Below are 26616 nucleotides of genomic sequence, written 5' to 3' on the forward strand. Positions count from 1 at the left end.
GTCCGTTCTGCTCATTTATCTACCATCCTTGCTAACTCTCTTTATGAAAAACCATTTGTGCAAAGATCTTGATGAGGGAAGAGGAGAAAGTCTTATAGATTATAGATTTTGTAGAAACACAATTGATCAACTCCACCATTGTTGGCTCAGAGTGAACCCCTTGGTACTCAAATGGAGTTTGAGTGAGATTATGGCCAGAGCTTCACTGCCTTGACCTTCATGGAAACTATGATCACACTGGCCAGGGAACATATACTAGTTTCCTATTAAGATCGTGTTTGTTAAGCATCTGTTAGAAAGTTACTGACTCAGCAGGAGTGCCTCTACAAAAGGGCTCCAAATTTATACTCTGTGTAATTGGGCGGTCAGCGCGTGGTCAGTCTCTGTGAGCGGCAGAAAAGGGTGGAAGTGAGGTTTGTTTGGAGGGTTATCTTCTGTGTCTGACCCTGGTCGGACTGGCTTTACTCTCTCTTTTTTTTTTTTTTTAACTCTCTTTTGATAGAGCTCTAGAATTGGGTTGGAAATCTATATCCATCATGCAGTAGAGTTTCTTGTTTCAGGGCTCTGATGTCAGAGAGATCTGGATATAAATCCTGGGTCCGCTGCTTACTAGCGGTGTGAACTCTAGGCGTCAGTTTCCATATTTGTATTACTTTTTAGACTTTTCGTAAGGATTACGTCATGTCTGTAAAAGCACTCAATTAAGGCTGGTCACTGTTACTTTAGTGACGTAAGGCAAAAGTAAAAATGCAAATCACGATGCTTCCATTTTTTCTTAAAGACTGGATATGAGCTATAGGGAGTGGAGGATGAGTGTGTGACTGGAGATAGCATTGGGGTACCCCTAGGATTTCCCATAGCTCCCGGGGTTCATGCTGCTCACTGGCTTTTCAACTCTTCTTTGCTTCCTTCTGTTCCAGAGCCTGAGTTGTAAGAGTCAGGAATAATGGACTGGTGAGTAGGCAATACAGAGGCACGTACAAATCCTCCAGCCTACGAGACATTTGCTTCTCAACAGACATAGATTTCATAGTCCAAATAGTCATAGCATTTTGTAGTCAAAAGGAAGCCAGAGGCTGTAAATCGATCCTGCTCATTGCTGAGTGCAGAGCAGAGATTCTGGGGTTAACTGTGTTGAGGCTTCTAAAGGATACCAGACTAAAGCAGATAGAAAATTTAGTAAACATGGTGTTATAGGTTGGATTGTGTCCCCCCACCCCCAGATTCATATGTTGAAGTCCTAAATCCCAGTACCTCAGAATGTGACTTTATTTGGAAATAGGGTGATTGCAGATGTAACTGATTAAAATAAGATGAGGTCATATTGAAGTAGGGTGGGCCCCTAATCCTATATGGCCAGTGTCCTTAAAAAAAGGGAAAATGTGGGGCTTCCCTGGTGGCGCAGTGGTTGAGAATCCACCTGCTGATGCAGGGGACACGGGTTCGTGCCCCGGTCCGGGAAGATCCCACATGCCGCGGAGTGGCTGGGCCCGTGAGCCATGGCCGCTGAGCCTGCGCGTCTGGAGCCTGTGCTCCACAACGGGAGAGGCCACAGCAGTAAGAGGCCCGCATACCGCAAAAAAAAAAAAAAAAAAGGAAAATGTGGAGGCAGACATGGGCACAGGGAGAACACCATGAAGTCCTGAAAGCAGGTATTGGGGTCATGCAGCTATAAACCAAAGAGCACCAGAGATTCCAGCAAACCACAGGAAGCTAGGAGAGAGACATGGAACAGAGTCAGTAGTACAGCCCTCAGAAGGAACCAAGCCTGCCCACACCTTGATCTTGGACTTACAGCCTCCAGAACTGTGATACAATAAATTTCATTTCAGCCAGCCAGTTTGTGGTACTTTGTTTTGACAGCACTAGTAAAATAATACACACAGGTAAAATTATTTCCATTTCTCTGAAACAGGACTGGGACTAGGGTGAAGCAAATGAAGCACCTGCCTCAGGCACATTTAAGGGGCACTAAAAATACCCTTCAATAATGAATATGCATAACATCTTCATAACATCTTTAATGCAAAAAATCAATGCCAAACAACATCAAAACTTTAAATAAGGACGGGGAACAGTGGTAGCTTCGTCTTGAGCATATCAGAGCCTGGGGCAAAAGGAATGAAAAATTAATAATAAGATCATATCTTTATTTAAACTTTCGATATTTTGTTCATCGTGGATTTTTTGGATACTTTTGATGTTCTGAAATATTGCATAAAATATTATGTATCTTGATCTCTTAGGTTTTTGGCACCCCTTAAATTTTACATCTCACTTGCCTCACCCTAGTCCTTGCCCTGCCTCAAAACCATCCACTGAGGATAGGATTCTACTTGCAACACAGAGTAGGCTGAAACCTGTGTGATTCCCACATTCATCATTTTGTTTTTGGCCAGAGAAACGAAGAGTGCTTGCCAGATAGTTCCGCCTGTCTTTCATGTCATCTCGAACACAAAGATTAACAGGAAATTCAATTTCTCAACTCCAAAGTGATTCCCTTGCTGTCACCCTTTCTTCAGTTCCACTTTATTCTCACATTAATTGTGGGCAGAACTTCAGTACCATTATTAATTCTGCTGTCTTTCTTGTCACCCATATCCAGTTGTTAAGTCAGGCTAATTCTTTCCCTATCTCCTAAGTAAAAAGGGCCTTATTGTGCTTTTGCAAAATAAATATTAAAGAATTCATTGAGATATAAGATTTCATATATTTTAATAGGTATAGAGAAGAGAGTAAAAGATTATCAGTAATTTCACCATCCAGAGATACCTTTCCTCAATATTGTAATGTACATTCTTCCAGACACTATACATTTGTGCTTGCAAATGTGTTTTCAAAAATGGGATTATACTATATATGTTTTTTGGTAGTCTTCTTAACTTGTTAATTGCCTTGTGAATTGTGTACGTCTTTTCAGGTTCATAAATCCATGTGTAGAAAATAATTTTTAATGGTTTCATGGCATCCAAATAAGTGGATGTACCTTCATGTATTTAAGCAATATCCTGTTATAGAACATTAGCTTATATCTACTTTTTATTACTATATACAACACCATGATGAATATCTCTATACATGTACTCTTAACTGATGATTTCTTTAGGCTAAGTTATTAGAAGTAAAGTTATTGGGCCAAAAATGTACAGATTTTATTATTTTATTCCTATTGCTAAATTAACAAAATTTTGCTTTTACCATTGGCTTATTGAAGTGCCTCTTTCTCCTAGGTCTCATTTGATGTTTTGAATATTTCACTTATTTTGTGAATTTCCTATTCATGTACTTTATATATTCTCTCTTTTGGGTTGTTCATCTCTTTCAGAGTGGTTTTTTGAACACTTGTATTAAGGATATTGTGTGGATATTAAGTCCTAGTAATGTTATGTACATATTGCTAATATTTTTCCAAGTTCACCAGTTGTCTTTTAACTTATGCTGTGTTTTACCCAACCAGAAATGTTGTTTTATGTAATCAAAAATGTCAATATTTTCCTTTATTTCTTACTTTGGAATCATACTCAGAAAATCCTTCTCCACCTCAGGACTATAAAAGAGTTTACCTAAATTTTCTTTTAGTACAGTCATAGTTTCATTTTTACAAGTACATTTTTAATACATTTAAAATCCATGTAAAGGTTCTGATGATTCTTCCTGTCATTTTCTTTCTAATCTTCCTGCTACTGACCTCTTTTGGGCCCTGTATGATTGTAGCCATCTCCTATTTCTTGTCTTTTTAAAAAATATGTATTATTCTTATGATCCTTTGGAAAAAAACATTCCAGAGACTGTCCATTGTTAGGAGAAAAAAAAACAACAACCCCTCAGCGCCCTCCAGCCAATTCTATTTTTCTAATCTTGGTACTCAATCTTACCTCTCTGCATGAGCTTTCTACTCAAGATGGGCTGAAATAATCCTTGTCTCCCAAATACATCTCCTTGCCTTGTATGCAGTTCTCTCCTCATGAAACGCCCTGCCCACACCCAAACCATTCTTTTTTTTTTAATAAGTGAATTTTTATTTTTTTATTTTTGGTTGTGCAGGGTCTTAGTTGCGGAAGGCTGGCTCCTTAGTTGCGGCTCTCGGGCTCCTTAGCTGTGGCATGCGAACTCTTAGTTCCCCAACCAGGGATCGAACCCACATCCCCTGCATTGGAAGGCGGATTCTTAACCACTGCACCACCAGGGAAGTCCCCCAAACCGTTCTTTAAGGCACCTCTAGGAAGTTGTTTCTGGGCACACTGTTCACAGAACCCCTTGCCTGTTTGTGAAACTCCTGTATCGCTTATATGTTTGGGTCCTAGTTGTATGCTGGCTTGCTTTGTTATTTAACATTTTACTTGTGTGTTTTAAAGTCATAGATTTAAGGGTTTCAGAGTTGGGAGAGTCTCAAAATCTGTCATCCAATGTGTTATCTGACATCAAAACCCTTCTACAATATTCTTGCTAAATATTCAATAAATTTCTATTTGATTACCTCCAATAATGGGGAACTCACTATATCCCATGACTGAGCATGCCATTCCCAGTTACATCTTAATGATTAGGACAATCTTTTCTTATTAAAAGCCCTCAAATCTGCCTTCTTGTGTCTTTTGCTCTTGGAGGGAGTTACGGAAAGAACAGTAAATGTAGGGTCTGGAAAAACTAGTTTTGAATTTTGACTCCACTCGCTAATTGTTTTGTGATCTTGGGCAAAATGCTCTACTTCTGTTGGGCTTCAGTTTCCTCACTTGTAAAAGACGGCTGATACCTACTTCATATTGTGGTAAGAATAGCATTAACTGAGAATTAAAGTAATTAAATGAGGACATATATGAAAGTCTCTGGCATAGATCTTAGCACTGAGTGTTTGATAAATATTTATTGAATTAGAATTTGATTTATCTTCCAGAGCCCTGCAGACAAAATCAGATCCTATAGGCTGATGTTATATATACTTTATGTAAGTCTTTTCTTCTCCATCTAATGTTTCCAAGTACTTGAGTTATTTTCTGATATCATGATTTCTTAGGTCATAATGTCCACCCTCCCCACTCTCCTGGTCACTCTCTTCTCAACATACTGCAGTTTTTCTGCATACCCCTTAGAGGATGGGATTCTGAACTCTGGCAGGCACCCCCAAAGTCACCCAGTCAGCATCCTATCATTCTATATATCAATTACAGTAGCTCTCGAACCTGGATACATATTAGAATCACCTGGAGAGTTTAAAAAAATACTGATGCCTCCCCAGCGCTTCTGTTTTAAAAGATCTTGAGTGACAACTGAGCACTGACACGCTTTAACAGCTGGTCGGGTGATTCTAATGTGCACAGGTCTATAAATTCCTTGAGAACAGATTTGCCATCTCTATTTGACATGCCTGGAGACAGAAATGTTTCAGAACCAGATTCCCCCACCCCCACCTTCTGAAAAGGTAAAATGGTGCATAAATCATTAATATGAAATAGGCTTTGTGGGTCTGGATCTTTCCCTTGAAGTCAAATACATAAATATTTTGACAATGACATACCTAAACATTCAAGTTGAGTGGAAACTGTAAAGGCCATAAATAGCCTTGTGTTAGCTGAGATCTAGTTTTGCAGCCAAATGAATTTTGGCACAAAATTTCAGAAGAAAATTGCAGTTTTGAGAACTTCCAAATTGTAGATAAGGGATTGTGGGTCAGTCTTTGGTGGTATCTTTTTACCATTTAGCCTGGTGTGCTGCCCAAACCTGTGAGTTTAACACATATTCGGTGAATGAATGAATGAGACAGACTTTTCTATGTGTTAACTCTAGAGGTATTAGTATATTTCCTAAAGTCAATTTTCCTCCAACAAAGAGTGCCTTTGGACCTTAAAACTTAAAATAATCTAATTTGAAAGTCACTGAAGGAGAATAAGAATCAGTTTGTTTTGTTTTTTGTCATCTCAGGATTTTTATACCAGAAATGTATTCATATCAAATGACTGAAGACAGATGGAGAGCTTTTCTTATATGGGATTGAAGTAAGTGAACCAGTAAATGTTTTTTGCCTATTATGTGCAAAGCATTATAACATATTCTGTAACAATTGAGAAACGGGTTAGAGCACAGCTGGAAAAATCTAAGTTGCAGTGAGAATCACAATGAAGGAATCTGAAGAATATTTTGACTTTGAATAACCGACATTGTAAGTCTAATGTTTAATCAACATTAAACAAGGTAGAATGGCAGGAGTTTACACATATAAACAGAATTAAACTGTAAGAATCAGCAAGCATCAATCAATTAACCAATCAGTCTCCAGTTCTCTTTGCTTTCAAAGTAGAAAGTCTCTGAAGAAATGAGATCTGTGTAGACATTTAGTGCAGACTGGGGTGCTCTCAGCCATTTAAGAGGAGACATTGGAGTGGCATTAAGATGGTGGTCTTTACTGAGTGGTTTTTACCAGGAGGAATCTATTTCCTAACTTAGACATTGTATTAATCAGGGTTCTCCAGTGAAACAGAACCAACAGGATGCATATATATTCTGATTATGTGTGTACAGAGATTTATTATAAGAATTTGGCTCACGCGGTTATGGAGGCTGGCAAGTTCAAAAATCTGCAGTGTAGGCTGGTGCACCCAAGACCCAGGAGAGCCAATGATGCAGATGAAGTCCAAACTCAGTCTGCTGGAGGATTCCCTTTTCCTTGGGAGGCGAGTGTTTTTGTTCTGTTCACGTCTTCAACTGATTGGATAAGGCCCGTCCACATTATGGAGGACAATCTGCTTTACTCAAAGTTCACCAATTTAAATATGAATCACATTCAAAAATACTCTTCAAGGTGATACATAAAATTTACCATCACAGATATTAATGCAGAACAACCTCTCCTCATCTCAATATTTAAGTTTAATTGGTTACAGTTAGATTTGACTATAGTTAGATTTTTTTTTCAGAGTCCCAAATGCATATTGCTTTATTTCATAGATTGGTTTCTTTTTTTTTTTTTAGATCTGCATGTGTCTACCAAGCTCCCAGGAGATGCCAGTGCTGCTGGTCTGAGGACCATACTTTGAGGACTCAGGGGCACCATTTCCTGCCTTCAGAGGGAAACAGTGTATAGCAGAGACAAAGGAATCTTTTCCTGAGTTCTGAGTTTCAAAAGTTTAGGTCTTTGGGGGAAAAGGGAAGAACTTAGGAAAAAATGTAAAGATTGGAGAGAAGTCATGATACCATTGGACTGGATTGCAAAGAAAATCAGTGTCCCTAAGAAGAACCCTTCTCCCTCCTACCCTCCCCCCACCGCCTGGTTGGGAGAAGCAGAACTCCAAGAGAAATGTGGGGAATCTGTGGGGAGTTATAAGATTCATTCATGCCAGGTAGGTGGGAATTTGTAAAGGAAATTAATTAGCCTTACATCTTACACATGTAAGATGTGTTTCATAAGTTTTTTTTTTAAAACTATGTTAATGATTTGTTCCGTGCTTACTCTGTTCTAGGTAGGGGCCAGCCAACAGTTTTATGTATTTTATTATTTCATCCTCACAACAACCCCATGAGCCATGGGGTAGCTACTTCTATTATCCACATTTTCAGCAGAGGTTCAGTGAGGTAAGGGGTGTCCTGCCTATCCCATGGTTAATAAGTAGAGGACCCAGGATTTCCGATGAGATTTTTGTGGGGATTAAATGAATTGATATTTGTATCTGTGAGCCAACTGTGCCTGGCCCATAGTAAATATTATATAAATGTTAGCAATTATTGTTACGATTCCTTGATTTTAGATTTTAGAAGATCCTCTCCCAGTTCTTTCTCTTCTACTGACAGAGCTAGAGTTTTCACCTCTTTCTACCCCTTCTGCCAAAAGACCTGAGACCTGTGTTCACTCCTTCTCTAGCAGAGCCAAGAGACTGGTGGAGAAAACTTCTGTATTCAACATGATGTGTAGGAAGTAAGAAGACAGGAGAAGCAGCTTTTCAGAATATGGAGAGAATTTGTGACACCAGTAGGGTGAAAAGAGGACTGTAGGTATTGTTGGAGAGAAGGGAGAGAGCACGGAATGTCAGAGCCCTGTGCTTGGCCTCCTTTCTCCAGATGCCCCAGCTAGCAAAGAGGCCTACCCCCTCTAAGTACAGCCATCCCTTGGTACCCCCTGGGGATTGGTTCCAGGACCCCTACGGATGCCAAAAATCCACTGATGCTCAAGTCCCTTATATAAAATGGCATTGTATTTGCATGTAACCTATGCGTAACCTCCTATGTAATTTAAATAATCTCTAGGTCACTTACAATATCTAATACAATGTAAATGCTATACAAGAAGTTTCTGGTATGCAGCAAATTCAAGTTTTGCTTTTTCGAACTTTCTGGAATGTGTTTTCCCAAATATTTTCTATCCATGGCTGGTTGAATCTGTGCATGTGGAACCCTCAGATATGGAGGTCTGACTGTAGTGCAAAGGAATGAGGTAGTTGCATTGGAGGCTCAGTGACCAATCCCGTATCCTTCACTCCCTTGTCCTCTACAGTTGGCACTTTTCACTTGAACCATTGAATAAAGAACTGCTGAAACTATCCTTAGGGTCTAGTGGTTGTATGCAGTTGACCCTTGAACAATATGGGTTTGAACTTTGCAGGTCCTCTTATAGGTGGATTTTTTTTCAATAGTAAATGCTACAGTACTATTCCTTCTGAGGTTGGTTGAATCCTCGGATGTGGAACTGGGGATATGTAGGCACTGCGGATAATGGAGTTACATAAGTCATACTTGGATAATGCAGTGCCCCTCAGCCCTGTATTGTTCAAGGGACAGCTATATTTTGCTTGAGCACAGGCGGAAGAGGAGGTAACTGGAGCATGGGAGGTGGTAGGTCCTTTCTATATGGTCACTGGCAGACTATCAAGCATCAAGAGCAGGCACTTAAAGTCAACAACAGGCCAGAACAATGAGGAAGAGCTTTTCATTTTATATTCTTCACCTGGATAACTGAATACCGGTGTACCTGATAAACACATATAGACAGATTTGCATGAACTAATGAATTCTACTTTTTGCGTAAGCCAGTTTGAGTTAGGTTTCTGTCATATCTAGCCACAAAGAATCCTGATTGGTCATGCCACAGAATTTGAGAAATTAATTTTTTTTTTCTGCTAAATACAAGGAACCTAAGGAACTGAAGAAGTAGTGGATTTCACTTCCCTGATTTTAACGGGCAAAGGCTCAGGCGGTATTCTGGATGGACTAATTAAAAATGAGAAGATGAATCAGGATTTTGACACCAGAGACATTCATGGAGGGTATTAGTATTTACACATATCTAAAACTCTGAATGTAAAGGTTGAATTGGAACTGAGGGTCAAAACTTCTTTTGTTTACCCTCATGGAAGTCTGCCTCTAAAGAGAGAGAATGTGCTGATCCTATTGGCGTCATGCATTTCTAGTTATATGGCAATTTAAAAAACTGTATAACTAAGTGGGCATTTGGTTTTTAATGCTTCAGTCTTTTGAATTCATTAATATGAGTCTCCCCTTGGGAGATGGCAGTATACCAGTTACTTAGCTATTGTCATTTCACTCCACATTTAACCTATTTCTAGTCTGCTCTGTGATGATGTAGCTGGGGCTTTGCAAACTACATTTCCCAGAATCCTTTGCCTGCCAGCTTCCTTGAGTAGCAGGCCTTTCAAAGAAATTGGAAGTTAGGAGGAGGAAAGAAGGGATTATCATCCTGTGGGCTTGCTGTTCCCGTTAACAAGGCACCTACATGGCCATTTCATTCCAGGCTTCAGCTTCTTTGGGTATTTTGCTCCTTTGTGTGCTTAGAGATACCTGGAGCAGCCAGGTCTCCCTCCTCTGAGATTCTAGGCTCTGATAATCTAAACTCTCCTTTGTATTTCCCTAGCCTAAGGGGTGGTAGCTATACTTATTATCTCTGGGTTACCTCAGTGTTTTTGCCCTTTCAGCCCACCAACACCTGTGTAACCAATTCCTTATATAATATTGAATTCCCTCTTGAAATATTTACTTTGGTGTCTGTTTTCCTAACTAGATCCCAACATGTAGTAATAGAAATGGTCCCGGGAAACATGTCCTAAAAGGTGGAATTCTGGAGCTGGTTCAGTTATGTTCTTGGCCTTGAATTACTTCTTAATGCCTTGGCAATAGAAAATGAGTTGTTAATAGTCCATGACATGCGCTAGTATCATGATTAATTAAATGATCTCTTGTGGTTGACTATGAAGAAGTGTTTGCTGAAGCAAACATCTTGGATACCAAGTGGCTGTCATACATATCTTTTTGGCTGTAGTGAAAACTATGAAATCTAGAAGGTAGGGTAACTCCTTGATTGAACTGATGAGCTTACTGAGAGAAAATGATAAATTCAGACCTTTTAACTCTCAACTAGACACTGTTGGAGATTCAGAGAGTTTCTATAGCCACCCTAGAAGAGTCTTTTACTTTCTGTAGCCACTAAGCTGACTTTGCTGACGATCAGGCCGTAATTTAATTGGTTGCAGAATTACAATAAAAGCTGGATTTATAAAGTGCCAATCTGTTACTTGAAAGCTAAGACATTGATTGGGAAGGAGTGGGACCTGGAGTGGGGTACCTGTATGAATTCAGATGGAGCAGAGAGTCTGGAACCCCTGAGTTTTTCTGAGCCTCCCTTGCCTCCTGCTGTAACTGAGGAAACTGGCTTTCCCTTATTCCAAGGTCCTGTAATAACCTCACCTAAGTTGGTTGCAGTAACAAAGGAGGCCTAGCCTTGTCAAGACCCACCAGCACCATCTCTGATGACCTCAAGTCAGAACAAGTACAGGGTATGAGTACAAGGAGAGTGTAGCTGTTACTGAACTCAGGTCTGGCTGCTTGCTGCTTGAAAGTCAATACCCAAGAGAGAGGCACATGTTGGTAGAAAGGAAAGTTGCTTTTAATCAGAATGCTGACAATCCGAGGAGATGGTGGACTCAGTGTCCCCCAAAAGCCATCTCCGAAGATTCTGTTCAGCCATGAAAGCTATTAAAGAGAAAAAGGGAAGTAACCTCAGTTAATCATTGAGGTAGGGGGTCAGAGTCATCGCCATCTCCCACCGCGTGCAGGCTTGCGTGCAGGCTTGTCGACTTCTTGTGATCTTTAGATGCTATCTTGTTCACACAGTTTATTCACGAGATTACCGAAGGGGAAGCTAGGGAAGAGACCTGGTCATCTGTTAATTACTTATTCTTCATTTCTACTTCTTTGATCTATGGAAAGACCAACAAGTTAGGCAAAGTATTGTGTGATCAAAAGATTTGAAAGGGGGGCTTCCCTGGTGGCGCAGTGGTTGAGAGTTCGCCTGCCGATGCAGGGGACGCGGGTTCGTGCCCAGGTCCGGGAAGTTCCCACGTGCCGCGGAGCGGCTGGGCCCGTGAGCCATGGCCACTGAGCCTGCGCGTCCGGAGCCTGTGCTCCGCAACGGGAGAGGCCACAACAGTGAGAGGCCCGCGTACCGCAAAAAAAAAAAAAAAAAAAAGATTTGAAAGGTGTGCTAGGGCCGGAGGTGAGTAGAGCATGGGGGCGCCTGGTTAAAGGTTAGTGACAAGACCAAGGGGCCTCCTGCAAAGAGCTCTTTCCTGTAAAGGGCGCTTTCCTGCCAAAAGCTGCTTACATAGCTTTGCTCAAAATAATTGCAAAATTTGCTATTATATACTGGCAGAAACTTGGTGAATTTATGTGGGAATGGATTTTCTGGTTGTTAGATTGAGATAGATGGACTATAACATTGGATTAGGCTAAGTATATTTATTTTTTATTTTATTTTTTATCTTATTTTATTTTTTATCTTTAGGTTTTTTTTTTTTTACATCTTTATTGGAGTATAATTGCTTTACAATGGTGTGTTAGTTTCTGCTTTGTAACAAAGTGAATCAGTTATACATATACATATGTTCCCATATCTCTTCCCTCTTGCGTCTCCCTCCCTCCCACCCTCCCTATCCCACCCCTCCAGGCGGTCACAAAGCACCGAGCTGATCTCCCTGTGCTATGCGGCTGCTTCCCACTAGCTATCTACCTTACGTTTGGTAGTGTATATATGTCCATGCCTCTGTCTCGCTTTGTCACAGCTTACCCTTCCCGCTTTCCATATCCTCACGTCCATTCTCTAGTAAGTCTGTGTCTTTATTCCTGTCTCACCCCTAGGTTCTTCATGACATTTTTTTTCCTTAAATTCCATATATATGTGTTAGCATACTGTATTTGTCTTTCTCTTTCTGACTTACTGCACTCTATGACAAACTCTAGGTCTACCCACCTCATTACAAATAGCTCAATTTCGTTTTCTTTTATGGCTGAGTAATATTCCATTGTATACATGTGCCACATCTTCTTTATCCATTCATCCGATGATGGACACTTAGGTTGTTTCCATCTCCGGGCTATTGTAAATAGAGCTGCAATGAACATTTTGGTACATGACTCTTTTTGAATTATGGTTTTCTCACGGTATTTGCCCAGTAGTGGGATTGCTGGGTCATATGGTAGTTCTATTTGTAGTTTTTTAAGGAACCTCCATACTGTTCTCCACAGTGGCTGTATCAATTTACATCCCCACCAACAGTGCAAGAGTGTTCCCTTTTCTCCCCACCCTCTCCAGCATTTATTGTTTCTAGATTTTTTGAGGATGGCCATTCTGACTGGTGTGAGATGATATCTCATTGTAGTTTTGATTTGCATTTCTCTAATGATTAGTGATGTTGAGCATTCTTTCGTGTGTTTGTTGGAAATCTGTATATCTTCTTTGGAGAAATGTCTATTTAGGTCTTCTGCCCATTTTTGGATTGGGTTGTTTGTTTTTTTGTTATTAAGCTGCATGAGCTGCTTATAAATTTTGGAGATTAATCCTTTGTCAGTTGCTTCATTTGCAAATATTTTCTCCCATTCTGAGGGTTGTCTTTTGGTCTTGTTTATGGTTTCCTTTGCTGTGCAAAAGCTTTGAAGTTTCATTAGGTCCCATTTGTTTGTTTTTGTTTTTATTTCCATTTCTCTAGGAGGTGGGTCAAAAAGGATCTTGCTGTGATTTATGTCATAGAGTGTTCTGCCTATGTTTTCCTCTAAGAGTTTGATAGTTTCTGGCCTTACATTTAGGTCTCTAATCCATTTTGAGTTTTTTTTTGTGTATGGTGTTAGGGAGTGTTCTAATTTCATACTTTTACATGTACCTGTCCAGTTTCCCCAGCACCACTTATTGAAGAGGCTGTTCTTTCTCCACTGTACATTCCTGCCTCCTTTATCAAAGATAAGTTGACCATATGTGCGTGGGTTTATCTCTGGGCTTTCTATCCTGTTCCATTGATCTATCTTTCTGTTTTTGTGCCAGTACCATACTGTCTTGATTACTGTAGCTTTGTAGTATAGTCTGAAGTCAGGGATAGGCTAAGTTTATTGATATGAATTCACAGGGAGTCTGGATTTAATGCATTGGTTCAAGCAACCGGAAGTGGCTGTAACAGTTTGCTTGGTTGATTGAATGAAACTTGGACTCAGTGGTTGTCTACATTCGTTGAGGTTGAGATGCCAGAATTTCCAGGCCTAATGTTAAGGAAGAAATTCAAAGTTTTAGGGAGGTGGGAACTTTAGAGTGGATTAATCATATGCAGTCTTATACTGCCCTGCTTCCTCCACTGTAATGTTAGAGAAAGTCCAGCGATTACTCCCTTCACTAAGGCATTAAGAAATATATTAGTGAGAGAAGCTCCAACATCTATAAAAATAGCTGTGTGACTGTGATGGCTGTTCTCTGGAGGCTAGGGATGAGGGATTCAGAATGCTTTGACACACTTTACACAGGAAAACACTGAGGGCCCCCCCAAATTTAAGTTTGTTGGGAGTAGATGTAGAACAAGAGCCCATGTATATTGATTTCCGGTCTGAGACTTCTTTATTAAACTTCATTTAGGCCAAAATTCATCACATAGTTTTGGTGTGTACTTCAAGACACAAGACCACTTTGATTTTACACATTTATATCCATGCATACTTGTTTTCTCTCTCACATTTGACCCATGGGTAGAAAATCAAGAGACAATCCCATAACATGCAAACACAAAAATTGCAGTCCATTACAGTAACTCTGCTGCATGCACGTTTATGCTGCTTTCAAACTCCAAAGGCAGAGTTGAGCAGTTGCCACAGAAACCTTATGACCTGCAAAGCCTAAAATGTTTACTCTCTGGCCCTTTATGGAAAAAGTTTGCCCACCCCTGCTCCAAAAATGAAAACATTGCAGATAAAGCTTAAGTTCTTCATGATCACCCTTCTTTTTGTCAATCTAAATTCAATAATATTATGTTTTCATGTTGGTAGATTACTTGTAGATTTAAATAATCTATGATTTCTCTGTCATTAGGAAAGATGGGGCAAAGTTCTCAGAAGACAGAGCAGAATGACTGTCTCCTAAAGAAAGGTAGGCTACTTGGTCTCCCTTTTCACAGCATATTTTAAGGATTATAATTACTACAGGAAACTTTTACAGCTCACTGATACAAAGTTGCCTCCTGATGATTAAGAGGTGACTTTATTTTTTCAACTACTGACATTCACTACATTAAAAAAAAAACAAACCTTTCCTCACTAATTTTTTAAGGCCTGATAATTTGTCAGATTTAATACATATTCATTATGTAAAATTGGAAAAATATAAAAAAGTAGAATGAAAAAACATATAACTCTCTAGACCAACCACCTAAAGACAACCATTGTTAATTTGGTTTCTTTCTTAGCATTAATTTTAATTGAAAAATGCTCAATGAACAGAAAGAAAAAATTGATGCATCATTATTTTCTGGCTGTTTGTAGCTTAGCTTCAAATGTAATATTTATAGAATATTTAGTCAATAAATAATTAGCTGTCACCTGCCTCTTTTTACCTTGTGAAATGTAAGTTTGCATGTATTTTCCAAAAGTCAAGAAAAACATATTCATATCTAGACAGGCCATTATTTCCTAAATTACTGAAGTCACCCTGGAGATAAAGTTGTTTTGAGATGACTGATTTTTTTCATTATCGCACCAGCCTGAATATTTACTGCTGTGATCCTTTTTCACCATTCACACTTCAAAAATCTCAGGAAAAGGGGAACATGAAAAGCCCCTAGGATCCTTCTCCATTTCAGTGCCTCTGTCACGAGGTGCCCTTGTCTAGCCTCTTGTCTCCCGTGGGAAAATGCACTGTGGCTGCTTAGTCAGATGTGTCTTCTGGAGAGATGCCATGATGGAGTGCTTCCTGATAATGCCTGTCTGAAGACCTGTTTCACACACCTCTTCTCAAGGGATTAAACGGATATACTGGCTGAATCATACTTTGATTCTTATGTCAGCCTTGCTTTTCTTCCCCAGGATTACCTTAACATTTTTTTTTTTTTTTTTTTTGGCAGTACGCGGGCCTCTGTTGTGGCCTCTCCCGCTGCGGAGCACAGGCTCCGGACGCGGAGGCTTAGCGGCCATGGCTCACGGGCCCAGCCGCTCCGCGGCATGTGGGATTTTCCCAGACCAGGGCACGAACCTGCGTCCCCTGCATCGGCAGGCGGACTCTCAACCACTGCGCCACCAGGGAAGCCCCTACCTTAACATTTTACAAGAAATCTTCAGGGGCTTCCCTGGTGGCGCAGTGGTTAAGAATCCGCCTGCCAGTGCAGGGGACACCGGTTCGATCCCTGGCCCGGGAAGATACCGCGGAGCAACTAAGCCCGTGTGCCACAACTACTGAGACTGCGCTCTAGAGCCCGTGAGCCACAGCTACTGAGCCTGCATGCTACAACTACAGAAGCCTGTGTGCCACAACTACTGAAGCCCGCACGCCTAGAGCCTGTGCTCCACAACAAGAGAAGCCACCGCAATAAGAAGACCGCGCACTGCAACCAAGAGTAGCCCCTGCTCGCCGCAACTAGAGAAAGCCCACGCACAGCAACAAAGACCCAACACAGCCATAAATAAATAAATAAATACATAAGTTTATTAAAAAAGAAAAAAATCTTCAGTGAACACTAGATTGGTCTCCTAGTATAGCTGCTGAAACAAATTACCTCAAATTTAGTGGCTTAAAATGACACAAATCTATTATCTTACAGTTCTGGAGGTCAGGAGTCTGAAATAGTTCTCACTAGACTAAAATCCAGGTGTTGACAGGACTGTGTTCTTTTCCAGAGGCCCTAGGGGAGCATCTGATGTCTTGCATTTTCTAGTGTCTAGGCATCTCCTACATCCCCTTCCATCTTCAAAGCCAGCAATGGCCTGTCCGGTCTTTCTCATAGTGCATCACTCTGACGCTGACACTCCTGTGTCTCCCACATTTAAGGTCCCTCATGATTACATTGGGCCCACCCTGGATAATCCAGGATAATCTCCCAGGTCAAGATCCTTAACCTAATCACAGCCACAAAGTCTTTTTTGGCATCTAAGGCAACATGTTCACAGGTTCTAGGGATAAGGACATGGACATCTTTCCAGTGGGTACATCATTCTACCAACCACAAATACTTTAACTCAAAAGAGTGGATAATGTCTGAAATGGGACAGAATCATTGGGGAGATACTGTTTTCCTTTTGCTATTTCTCAGTCATACTAGTTTACTACTACTTCCGCTGTTGTAGTGTGAAATACCTTTCAGGAGTAAAATTATTATTATTATTATTTTTTGCGGTACGCGGGCCTCTCACTGTTGTGGCCTCTCCTGTTGCGGAGCACAGGCTCTGGACGCGCAGGCTCAGCAGCCATGGCTCACGGGCCCAGCCGCTCCGCGGCATGTGGGATCTTCCCCGACTGGGGCACAAACCCCTGTCCCCTGCATCAGCAGGCGGACTCTCAACCACTGCGCCACCAGGGAAGCCCAAATTATTATTCTTGCAAGCCCTTTTTCAGGGCTGGCCCAAGGCAAAATGGTGATGTAATTTGTCTGACCTGTCAAATTTTTTCCTTCCAGTTTTATTTATCCTTTCCCAGAACTCTGCTCTCTTCTCTTACTCTCAATCTTAGGTTAATCCTGATAAAATATTTTGTAATAGGAGCTAAAGAAATGACCCTCCTGAGGATATTTTCACATTATAAAAAGGTTTTGAAAATCCAAAGACTTAAAGACACAGAGTGGAGCTATAGGTTCCAAAATGATCCGTAATAGGCTGATAGTAAGTTATATTCAAATGTTTGTTCATTATGTGCTTTGCCTGTCACTGCGAGGGTTCAGAGATAAGTAAAGCTCAGTTGCCCTTCTCAAGGAGTTGATAGTCTGGTCAATTTAAAATTCATATTCTTGCATCAGAGGACTTTCAAACCACCCGTGTAGGTTCTAGTCCTTTGTAGCTATGTTATCCTTGACAAACATTAGTATTTGAAAACTAGGATTTTTTAAAAATGGAATTGCTATAGACCTATTTTTACCAATGGTTGCAAATTTACTAATACAATTGACCCTTGAACAACACAGGGGTTGGGACACTGACTCTTCACCTGCTCAAAAATCTGCTTACAGTCTGCCTTCCATATCCACGAGTTCTGCATCTGCAGACTCAACCAACCTTGGATCATGTAGTACTATAGTATTCACTGTTGAAAAAAATCCACGTATAAGTGGACCTGTGCCTCTCAGACCTGTGTGTTCAAGGGCCAGCTGTACAGTGTGCCAATAAAACGAAGGCTTAAAGTTTCCTATGTCTTCTGATAGAAGAAGTGGGGGAGAACGCGGTGAGATATAAACCTTAAATTTGCCAGTTTACAATATCTTCTGGTTTAAATATTTTCTTCTGATTGACTCAGATTCTTAGATTTAAAACTTATTTCCCCTCCTTCTATACCTTTCCAAAATGGTATCTGGACACCAAACAAACCTACCTTGGGCTCCAGAGGACATACTATCTCTATCTTTCAAGACTGCTCTCTACACAAGCATCCCAGAAAAGATAGCCTCTGCTTACATAATGTGAAGAAACACAAAAATAAACGGGGAATTGTCTCCCAACGCACGCATCCTTAACCATAACAATTAAATTTCCCAGCTCAGCCTTAAAGGTAGAAGGGGTATTCGTTCTACATTATGGAAGAAACTATGCTCAGAGTCTTAAAGGCTTGACTAAAGTTATAAGAGCTTTGGCACTACCAGAAACTAGGGATTTTTATGAATAAAATAGTTTGGTTTGATATCTGCCAAATATTTCCCAAATTATCTATTGACTTTACATTTGTATATCTTTCCTATTTAAAATTTAGGAAGACCGCAACTACATGGTGCTTGTAGCACACAGATACGGTCTTGACTAGGACAATCGCAATCTAAAGACTGTATTTACCTGAATTCTCAGAATTTCCTTTAGGAATATTTAACAGCTCTGTTTGGTGTTTTATTTTGACATGTACACTGTCAGGGTGTAAGGTGGTTCATGCTATTAGTCAGGGTAGTTAACATTAGTTGCTAACAAACAACTCCCAAGTTTCAGTGACATAATACAAAAAGTTTTGTTTCTTACTCATGTCACAGACCAAAGCAGGTCAGATGGCTCTCCCAGGGGTTCTCTCCTACAATGTTGAGTCAGGGATCCAGGCCTGTTTCATCTGGTGGTTCTACTTTCCAGTAGGGCCTCCAGAGTCCTTCAGTGCCCTCCATTTGGCCAGCTAACTAGCAAAGAGGGTTGAAGACCGGGTGGGATATTATAGGGGTCAGGCCAGAAAGTGAGGTATATGGCCACCCACATTTCACTGGCCAAAAGTAGTTACATGGCCTGACCTAGATGCAAAGAGTAGGGAAATGTGACCTTCGTATTGTCTCTGTCATGTCCTTTAATAAGAATCTATCAGTCAACATTATTTATTGATGATCAGCTTGGTGCATATCATTGTATTAGGTACTATGAAAGTAAAAAGAGAGTCAAAATTTGCTATGCATGGATATAAAAAATGGATTAAGGCAAGAAGTCTTTTTGACTCATTCTGTTAAATAAATGATTTAGTAATAGGGTGAATCCAAAGCTCCATTGTGAGTTAGTTGTTTAGAAATAGGGGCACATTTAACTCCCAGAAATAGTGTATAAATTATGGTGTATGTATTAGATAACATGTATTCCAGGTTCAAATTTCAGATGCCCAGATCACTGGTAGGGATTGCAGATTGCCTTCCATGTTCAATGGCTGAAGAGGGCAAAGCTAACCAGTCATAAGAACTTGTGTATAACAGGTTGATTTTTTTTCATAAGCATAAAAATGATACTGCATGTGAAGCAGTCAGTGACATCTCAAAGGAGGATGGAGTTGGAACTTGGGATTTGGGTCCTGAGAAAACTATATAAAAGAACAGGAAACAAATGACAGGACACGGTGATTATCATCCAATTGGCAAGGGCTGCTATATAAAATAAGAGGGGAAAGGAACTAGCATAATTATTATGTAGTGACGTTAATAGACAAAGAAAACATAAGTTAGAATTACCGTGACCTCCATTTTGTGGCAACAGACAAATATATTTTCAAAAGACCTGGTGACCTTGTAATTATGGAATGAAAGCAAATTAAGTACCTGCATGCCTTCTGAGGTCCAATGTTGCTCATCCCTCACCGCCCCCATTTGTATTTATAAATGATTCAGATGTTTAGATAGAACAGTGATGGTAGCAGGGAGCTGATATTTCTTGAATGCCTATTATATGTTGAAAACCATAAGGTGCTTTTTTTTTTTTTAGATAAGTTTACTGTTTTAATTCTCACGAGGATGCTCTGAGGCAGGCATGATTACCCTGTTTTGTTTTGGTTTTTTTTGCGGTACGCGGGCCTCTCACTGCTGTGGCCTCTCCCGTTGCGGAGCACAGGCTCCGGATGCGCAGGCTCAGCGGCCATGGCTCACGGGCCCAGCCGCTCCGCGGCATGTGGGATCTTCCCGGACCGGGGCACGAACCCGTGTCCCCTGCATCGGCAGGCGGACTCTCAACCACTGCGCCACCAGGGAAGCCCTCATTTTAGCATTTTAACCATTAAAAAAAATTTTTTAATTTAATTTTTAAATTTATTTTTTATTTATTTTTGGCTAAATAAATTTATATTTATTTTTGGCTGCGTTGGGTCTTCATTGCTGCACACGGGCTTTCTCTAGTTGTGGCGAGTAGGAGCTACTCTTCCTTGTGGTGTGCGGGTTTCTCATTGTGGTGGCTTTTCTTGTTGCAGAGCACGGGTTCTAAGGTGTGCAAGCTTCAGTAGTTGTGGCATGCGGGCTCAGTAGTTGTGGCTCGCGGGCTCTAGAGCGCAGGCTCCGTAGCTGTGGCGCACAGGCTTAGTTGCTCCGCAGCATGTGGGATCTTCCCGGATCAGGGCTCAACCCCGTGTGCCCTGCATTGGCAGGCGGATTCTTAACCACTGAGCCACCAGGGAACTCCTGAATTTTATTTTATTTATTTTTTTATACAGCAGGTCCTTATTAGTCATCAATTTTATACACATCAGTGTATACATGTCAATCCCAATCTCCCAATTCATCCCACCCCCACCCCCACCCCCCTGGCTTCCCCACCTTGGTGTCCATACGTTTGTTCTCTACATCTGTGTCTCAACTTCTGCCCTGCAAACTGGTTCATCTGTACCATTTTTCTAGGTTCCACATGCATGCATTAATACACGATATTTGTTTTTCTCTTTCTGACTGACTTCACTCTGTATGACAGTCTCTAGATCCATCCACGTCTCAACAAATGACCCAGTTTCATTCCTTTTTATGGCCGAGTAATATTCCATTGCATATATGTACCACATCTTCTTTATCCATTCGTCTGTTGATGGGCATTTAGGTTGCTTCCATGACGTGACTATTGTAAATAGTGCTGCAATGAACATTTGAGGTGCAAGTGTCTTTTTGAATTATGGTTTTCTCTGGGTATATGCCCAGTAGTGGGATTGCTGGGTCATATGGTATTTCTATTTTTAGTTTTTTAAGGAACCTCCATACTGTTCTCCATTGTGGCTGTATCAATTTACATTCCCACCAACAGTGCAAGAGGGTTCCCTTTGGTCCACACCCTCTCTAGCATTTGTTGTTTGTAGATTTTCTGATGATGCCCATTCTGACTGGTGTGAGGTGATACCTCACTGTAGTTTTGATTTGCATTTCTCTAATAATTAGTGATGTTGAGCAGCTTTTCATGTGCTTCTTGGCCACCTGTATGTCTTCTTTGGAGAAATGTCTATTTAGGTCTTCTGCCCATTTTTGGATTGGGTTGTTTGTTTTTTTAATATTGAGCTGCATGAGCTGTTTATATAAAAATGTTTTAGTTTTCAATACACGATTTTCTTAATGTATATGGTGTGCCTTAGGAATATAATTTATTCTTTTCTATACGGTTAACCAATTAGAATCCCTACATTCTCCACCACATTGGGGTGCTAACACTGTCATATATCAGGTTTCATGACTTGTATAATCAAAAAGCCCTTTTCTTAGATCAGATTCAACAACATTTTATTATATGGTTATGATTAAATGTGTTTTCATTGAAAAATAAAGTGTGGCTTAGGTGGGTTAATCTAGATCTGCTGAGCAGCAAGCAGGAAAGGTGTAAAAGAGAACACTGAGGCAGGGAGACCAGTTAGGAGTTTACCACAAGTTCAAGAAAATGAGGTTCTGAATCATGACGGTGATATGACAGTGGAAAGGACAAAAATGTGAGAAAACTTGCAGAAAAAGAACTGACTGTATTTGGTAAATAATTGAATATGGAAAGTAAAGTAAGGTAAATGCTAAGTGTGACTACAAGTTTTGAGATTGGATGATTCAGGTTTTAGGAAAAACAAGATGATTTCAATGTTAAATTTACTAAAATTGATATGGCTAGAGGTCACTGAGGTAGCAATTTAGGAAGTTTTTGTATATAGTTAGGTTAAATCTGTTGGAGGGATACTTTTAATAAACTTTGTTGGATTACGCATTCTTATTGTTTCATAGGAATTCTTTATATATTCTAGCTACAAATCCTTCCAGGAATATCTTCTTCTGTTTGTATCTTTTTGTTTGTTTTTAATCTTTTTATGGTATCTTTTGAGAAACAGAAGTTCTTAATTTCTACGTAGTCAATTCCATCAATCATTTCCTTCATGTTGCACATTTTATTTAAGAAAGTTTTCTGTGCTGTGGGGTCATGAAAATATTTTCCTACATTGTGTTTTAATTATATTTTTAACAGTCACATAAATATTTAATCCAAATGAAATTGAGTGTTTATGGTATCAGGTAAGGATACATTATCATTTTTTTCCCCTTACGGATACTCAGTTATCCCAGTACCATGTTGAAAATTCCATTTGTCTCCCATGAATTTTTAAAACCACCTTGGTCATATATCAACTGATAAATGGGTGAGTCTATTTCTAAGCATTTCATTCTATTTCATTTCTCTAATTGTCAATCTGTGTAAACACCACCTGATTTAAATTTCTATAACTTTATTAAAAATCTTGATACCTAGTAAGGCAACTTCTCCAAACTTTTTTTCTTCCTCAGTTGAATAGTGTCTTGACAATTTTTTGATCCTTGAAACTCACTACAAATTTTAGACTCAACATGTTAATTTGTACACACACACACATGTGATGGGATTTTTATTGGCACTGTACTGAATTTACATAACAATTATAGAGCTGTCATCTATATGATATTAGTCTTTGAGTTTACGAGCATGGTGTACCTCTTGATTTATTTAGGTCTTCTTTAATGTTTTTCAGTACAGCTTTATTTTTGTCCATAATGATTTTGCATAGTTTTATTAAGTCTATTTCTGAGTATTCCATAAATTTTTATTTTAGTTTAAAAAATATTTTTCAACTCTGTATTATTGGTGTATAAAATGTAACAGATTTTTACCCTGCAAATTTATGAAAGCCTTTTTATTCTAGAAATTATCTATAGTACTGTTGGATTTTCATGACACTCATATCTCTTGAAAGTAATGATATTTTAATTTCTTCCCTTCCGTTCTTTCTATTGTTTATTTCCTTTTATTCCCTTTTGATATTGGCTTGAAACTCCAGTACAAAGTTGAAAAAAATTGGGCATTCTAGTTATTGTCCTGATTGCAGAAGGAATGTTTTTATCATTAAGTATGATATTTAGTGAAGTTGTTTTTGTAGATACTCTTTATTAGATAAGGAGAGTTTGCTAATTGAAAAAAAACCAAGGTTGAATTATTGAGCTGGACCAAGAGAAAGGGAAATAGAATGGGAAAGGAGAGTCCATTGAAGTTTTTATTCCAATTTTAATAGTTTTAATTTCTAAGTGTTCTATGTAGTTCCCACCCTCTTCTTTCTTTCCTTCTGTCCTTTCCTTCTTTCCTTTCTTTCTTCCTCTTTCCCTTCCTCTCTCCTTCTCTTCCTTCTTCCTTCTTTCTCTCTCTCTAAAACCAGGTTTGTCTTTTTAAAAGATATTCTCTTATTTTCCCTTATATTTTCAGAGTCCTCTTAATTTTTAAAATAGGTAAGTTTAATATTTATGTTTTGTCTTCTAATTCCAATATCTGGAATCTTTACATATCTAACTTTGCTGTCTGTTGTTTCTATTACCTCTGACTCTAGGTGGCTTGTTTCCTGGTGCATTTTGTGAGCTTTTAAACTATAAGTTCATATGTTTGGGAATTTTATCTGTTCGAATTTTTTAAGCCCTGTGTTTGTAATTTATAGCTCCACTGACTATTTGCCTTTGCTCCTGCCGAATATTGGGGAACTCTACCAAAATAGAAACAGTTTAAAGTAAATTTTCTTACTGGAGGATTTTTCTGGATGTATGAGTATATCCAGAAAATATGAGATTGGGCTAGTATGAGACTGGGCTACAAGCTCAAGTGAGGGCCAGCTTGTGGGTAGGAATTCCAAGGGACGATTTAGTGTTTCCTTCTACCCAATGACACGTTTTATTATTATTTATTTATTTATTTATTTATTTATTTTGCGGTACATGGGCCTCTCACTGTTGTGGCCTCTCCCGCTGCGGAACACAGGCTCCGGACGCGCAGGCTCAGCGGCCGTGGCTCACGGGCCCAGCCACTCCGTGGCATGTGGGATCTTCCCGGACCGGGGCACGAACCCATGTCCCCTGCATCGGCAGGCGGACTCTCAACCACTGCGCCACCAGGGAAGCCCTGACACATTTTATAATAGGCCATTTTCCTTGTTGTCCTCTAGATTTATTTCTAGTTCACATATACCTTGAGGGTTTAGGCCTCTGGGGTATCTGATTTATGAAGGCATCGCCTATCAGACTCCTCATCTTGGTCAGGTAGCTCCCAGAATTGTTAGCTGTGAATACAGAAACTGAAGTTCACCTTCATGGGCAAATGTCCTCAAAGTGAAAGCCAGACTCAGAGCTCAGCTTACCTCTCTGGATTCCTACATTTACTTAGTTTTTGGTTTCTGAGGGTCCTTACTTTGTTGCTAATACAAGGTGTATTTAAAAATATTTTTTATTATTTTAATTATTTTCAGTGGAAGGGTTGGTCATGGTGTTGTGTGTCATATTACTGAAAATGGATTTTTTTAGCCTTTGAAAATAATATATTCCTATAATAAATTTAGATTGGCATGAAAAGAATGCAGGGAATTCTCTGAATAACAGATAACATAAAGGTAAGATCATAGACTAGACATTCATTTATTCACTCTCTTATACATGTTTACTGGCACTGTGTAATATGAGGTGCTGTTACACTGCAGAAGATGCCAGTAAGTATATTGAAAGGTCCCTGGATATCAAAGATCATTTATATCATTTATAGGTATGAATAATAAATTCAATAAAGATAGTATAAACTAAATGCTCATACCCAATGGGGAACTAAAACAAATAATTATTTAAAAAGTGTTATTTTAGCTTAATTTATAGGATAGACAGAGGGAGATGCGTGGAAGTTCATTCCGGTAAATGACCAAAGAGCATGGACAAAGGTGTAGAGATAAAAAATCATGGAATGGCTCAAGATAACTATGTTTGACTGGATCATAAGCAGTTTTAAGGAAATGGTTAATGACAAGAATGGAAAGTTAGGCTGAGGGCAGAGCAAGAAGGGCTGTGAATTCTAAGCCATGTAATTTGAGCTTAAATTAGTAGCGGGATTGAGAGTTATTAATAGATGCATAAACCTCTCAATTTTATGCAGTTTAAAATGTGTCCTTTATGGGAGGCTAATAGTAGAATCAAGACCTAGCTAAACTCTGGCAATTATGTAAACAGGGGTAAATGAGAATGGGATGAAGTATGGGAGTGTGAAACCTGTTGGTGTTTTATTCAGGGTCTGATATGAATAATCTCCATTTCTGACGATGGCTTGATGTGGTTTACATAATTACTTTCTTCCATTGCTTATAAAAAATTTTATGTTCTGAATAGGTTTGAAACCACATCTTGGTTTTTCCTTCCATGAGTAAGATTCAAGCCTGAGTCCTAACCCTGACGACACAATATTTAGAAACAAATTTCCCCCCTCAATTTAAAGAGGAAGAACCGGGCTGGTTCCTGCTCAGATAGTTTTGGTTACTTTATCTTATTTTTTAAGTTATGATATTAGTTTAACAGAGCATCTCCATAAATTTAGGCCACCCCATTTTATTAATAAGAAAAAGAATCATTAAATGTCAATCAGGATTTGTAGTATCAAAACTCAAGGTCTACTTTATAAATGCTAAGGATCAGAAAATTATCAAAGGAACACTAATAGGCATACTACAAATGGCTAATGTACTTTTTATTTCTGAATTGAGATGAAAAATGAGAATGTGTGTCTTTCTTTAGTGTAGTACCAAAACCTCATTAGGGTCTGGCCAGCATGTGGGGAAGTGACACAGCTGAGGCTTTCTCAGGCAAAATACATTAACATTACAAATGAAACTTGGTCCGAATCTATCTGAAGGAGCATTTTCTCTCAGAGGTATAGTAAGAATTTCATTAGCAATGCCGTTATTAAGCTCTGTTGAATAATTCTGTGTTTTAGAAAAGGAAAGTGACCTTTTGTATCTCTCAAAGGGGTAATAGCTCTACAGATACATTTAAAATAAAACTAATTGGGACAGGACACCAGATTTACAAAAACATGTGAGGAAATTTGGTAATCAGTTGAAAAATACAAAGTATCTTGAACAAAGCATTTTATAATGTTAGATGTCTGACCTTTATTATTTCCTAATCAAACGTCTTTATCTTCTGTTTTAGGTTGTAGATGGGGACTGGAGGGCAGGAAAATACTGTTGAAAATTCTCAGTTTTGTACTACTATGAAATATGGGCACAATTTGTCACATAAACTCAATAATCAGCATAACTATTGTTTTTCTTCAATTATCAGAGTTACATATTTTTCACATTTTGACATACTTGGAATCTGGGTGTTTCCTAAAAACAGTGTCAAAAGCAATATGCCCCAAGTCCTATGCTTCTTAGTGATCATTATCTTTGTGAATAACATTACAGTCATATGTGGTAGCATTCGGATGCCTAAATTAACTTAAGTTTGAATCTGTAATGTTGCTTTAAATGTTTTAAAAAGAGGTAACATTGTAGTACAGAACTGAAAGGAAACATGATTTTATACAAAGAAGGACTATTAAATGCCAAGCAATGAAATCAGAGGTAGCAGAAAACTGCCATATCTACTGAATATATTATGGCATTTCAAAGCC

The 26616-nt window shown here is 39.3% G+C and overlaps 1 protein-coding gene across 3 annotated transcripts in view; it reads left to right on the forward strand.

Moving 5' to 3' along the window:
- ELAPOR2 (endosome-lysosome associated apoptosis and autophagy regulator family member 2) overlaps positions 1-26616 on the forward strand; it is a 289621-nt gene that overhangs the window by 62010 nt on the left and 200995 nt on the right. For 2 of the 3 annotated variants that reach the window (XR_009542019.1, XR_009542017.1), the window contains exons 3-5: positions 5920-5993; positions 6967-7334; positions 7853-10502. The gene's annotated coding sequence lies outside the window, so the exon portion shown is untranslated. Of the gene's footprint in view, positions 1-4894; positions 4946-5919; positions 5994-6966; positions 7335-7852 lie in introns of those variants that run through there. The other variant, XR_009542018.1, reaches the window with a different exon arrangement.

The sequence above is a fragment of the Lagenorhynchus albirostris genome, chromosome 8, assembly GCF_949774975.1.
Source record: "Lagenorhynchus albirostris chromosome 8, mLagAlb1.1, whole genome shotgun sequence".
Lineage (NCBI taxonomy): Eukaryota > Metazoa > Chordata > Mammalia > Artiodactyla > Delphinidae > Lagenorhynchus > Lagenorhynchus albirostris.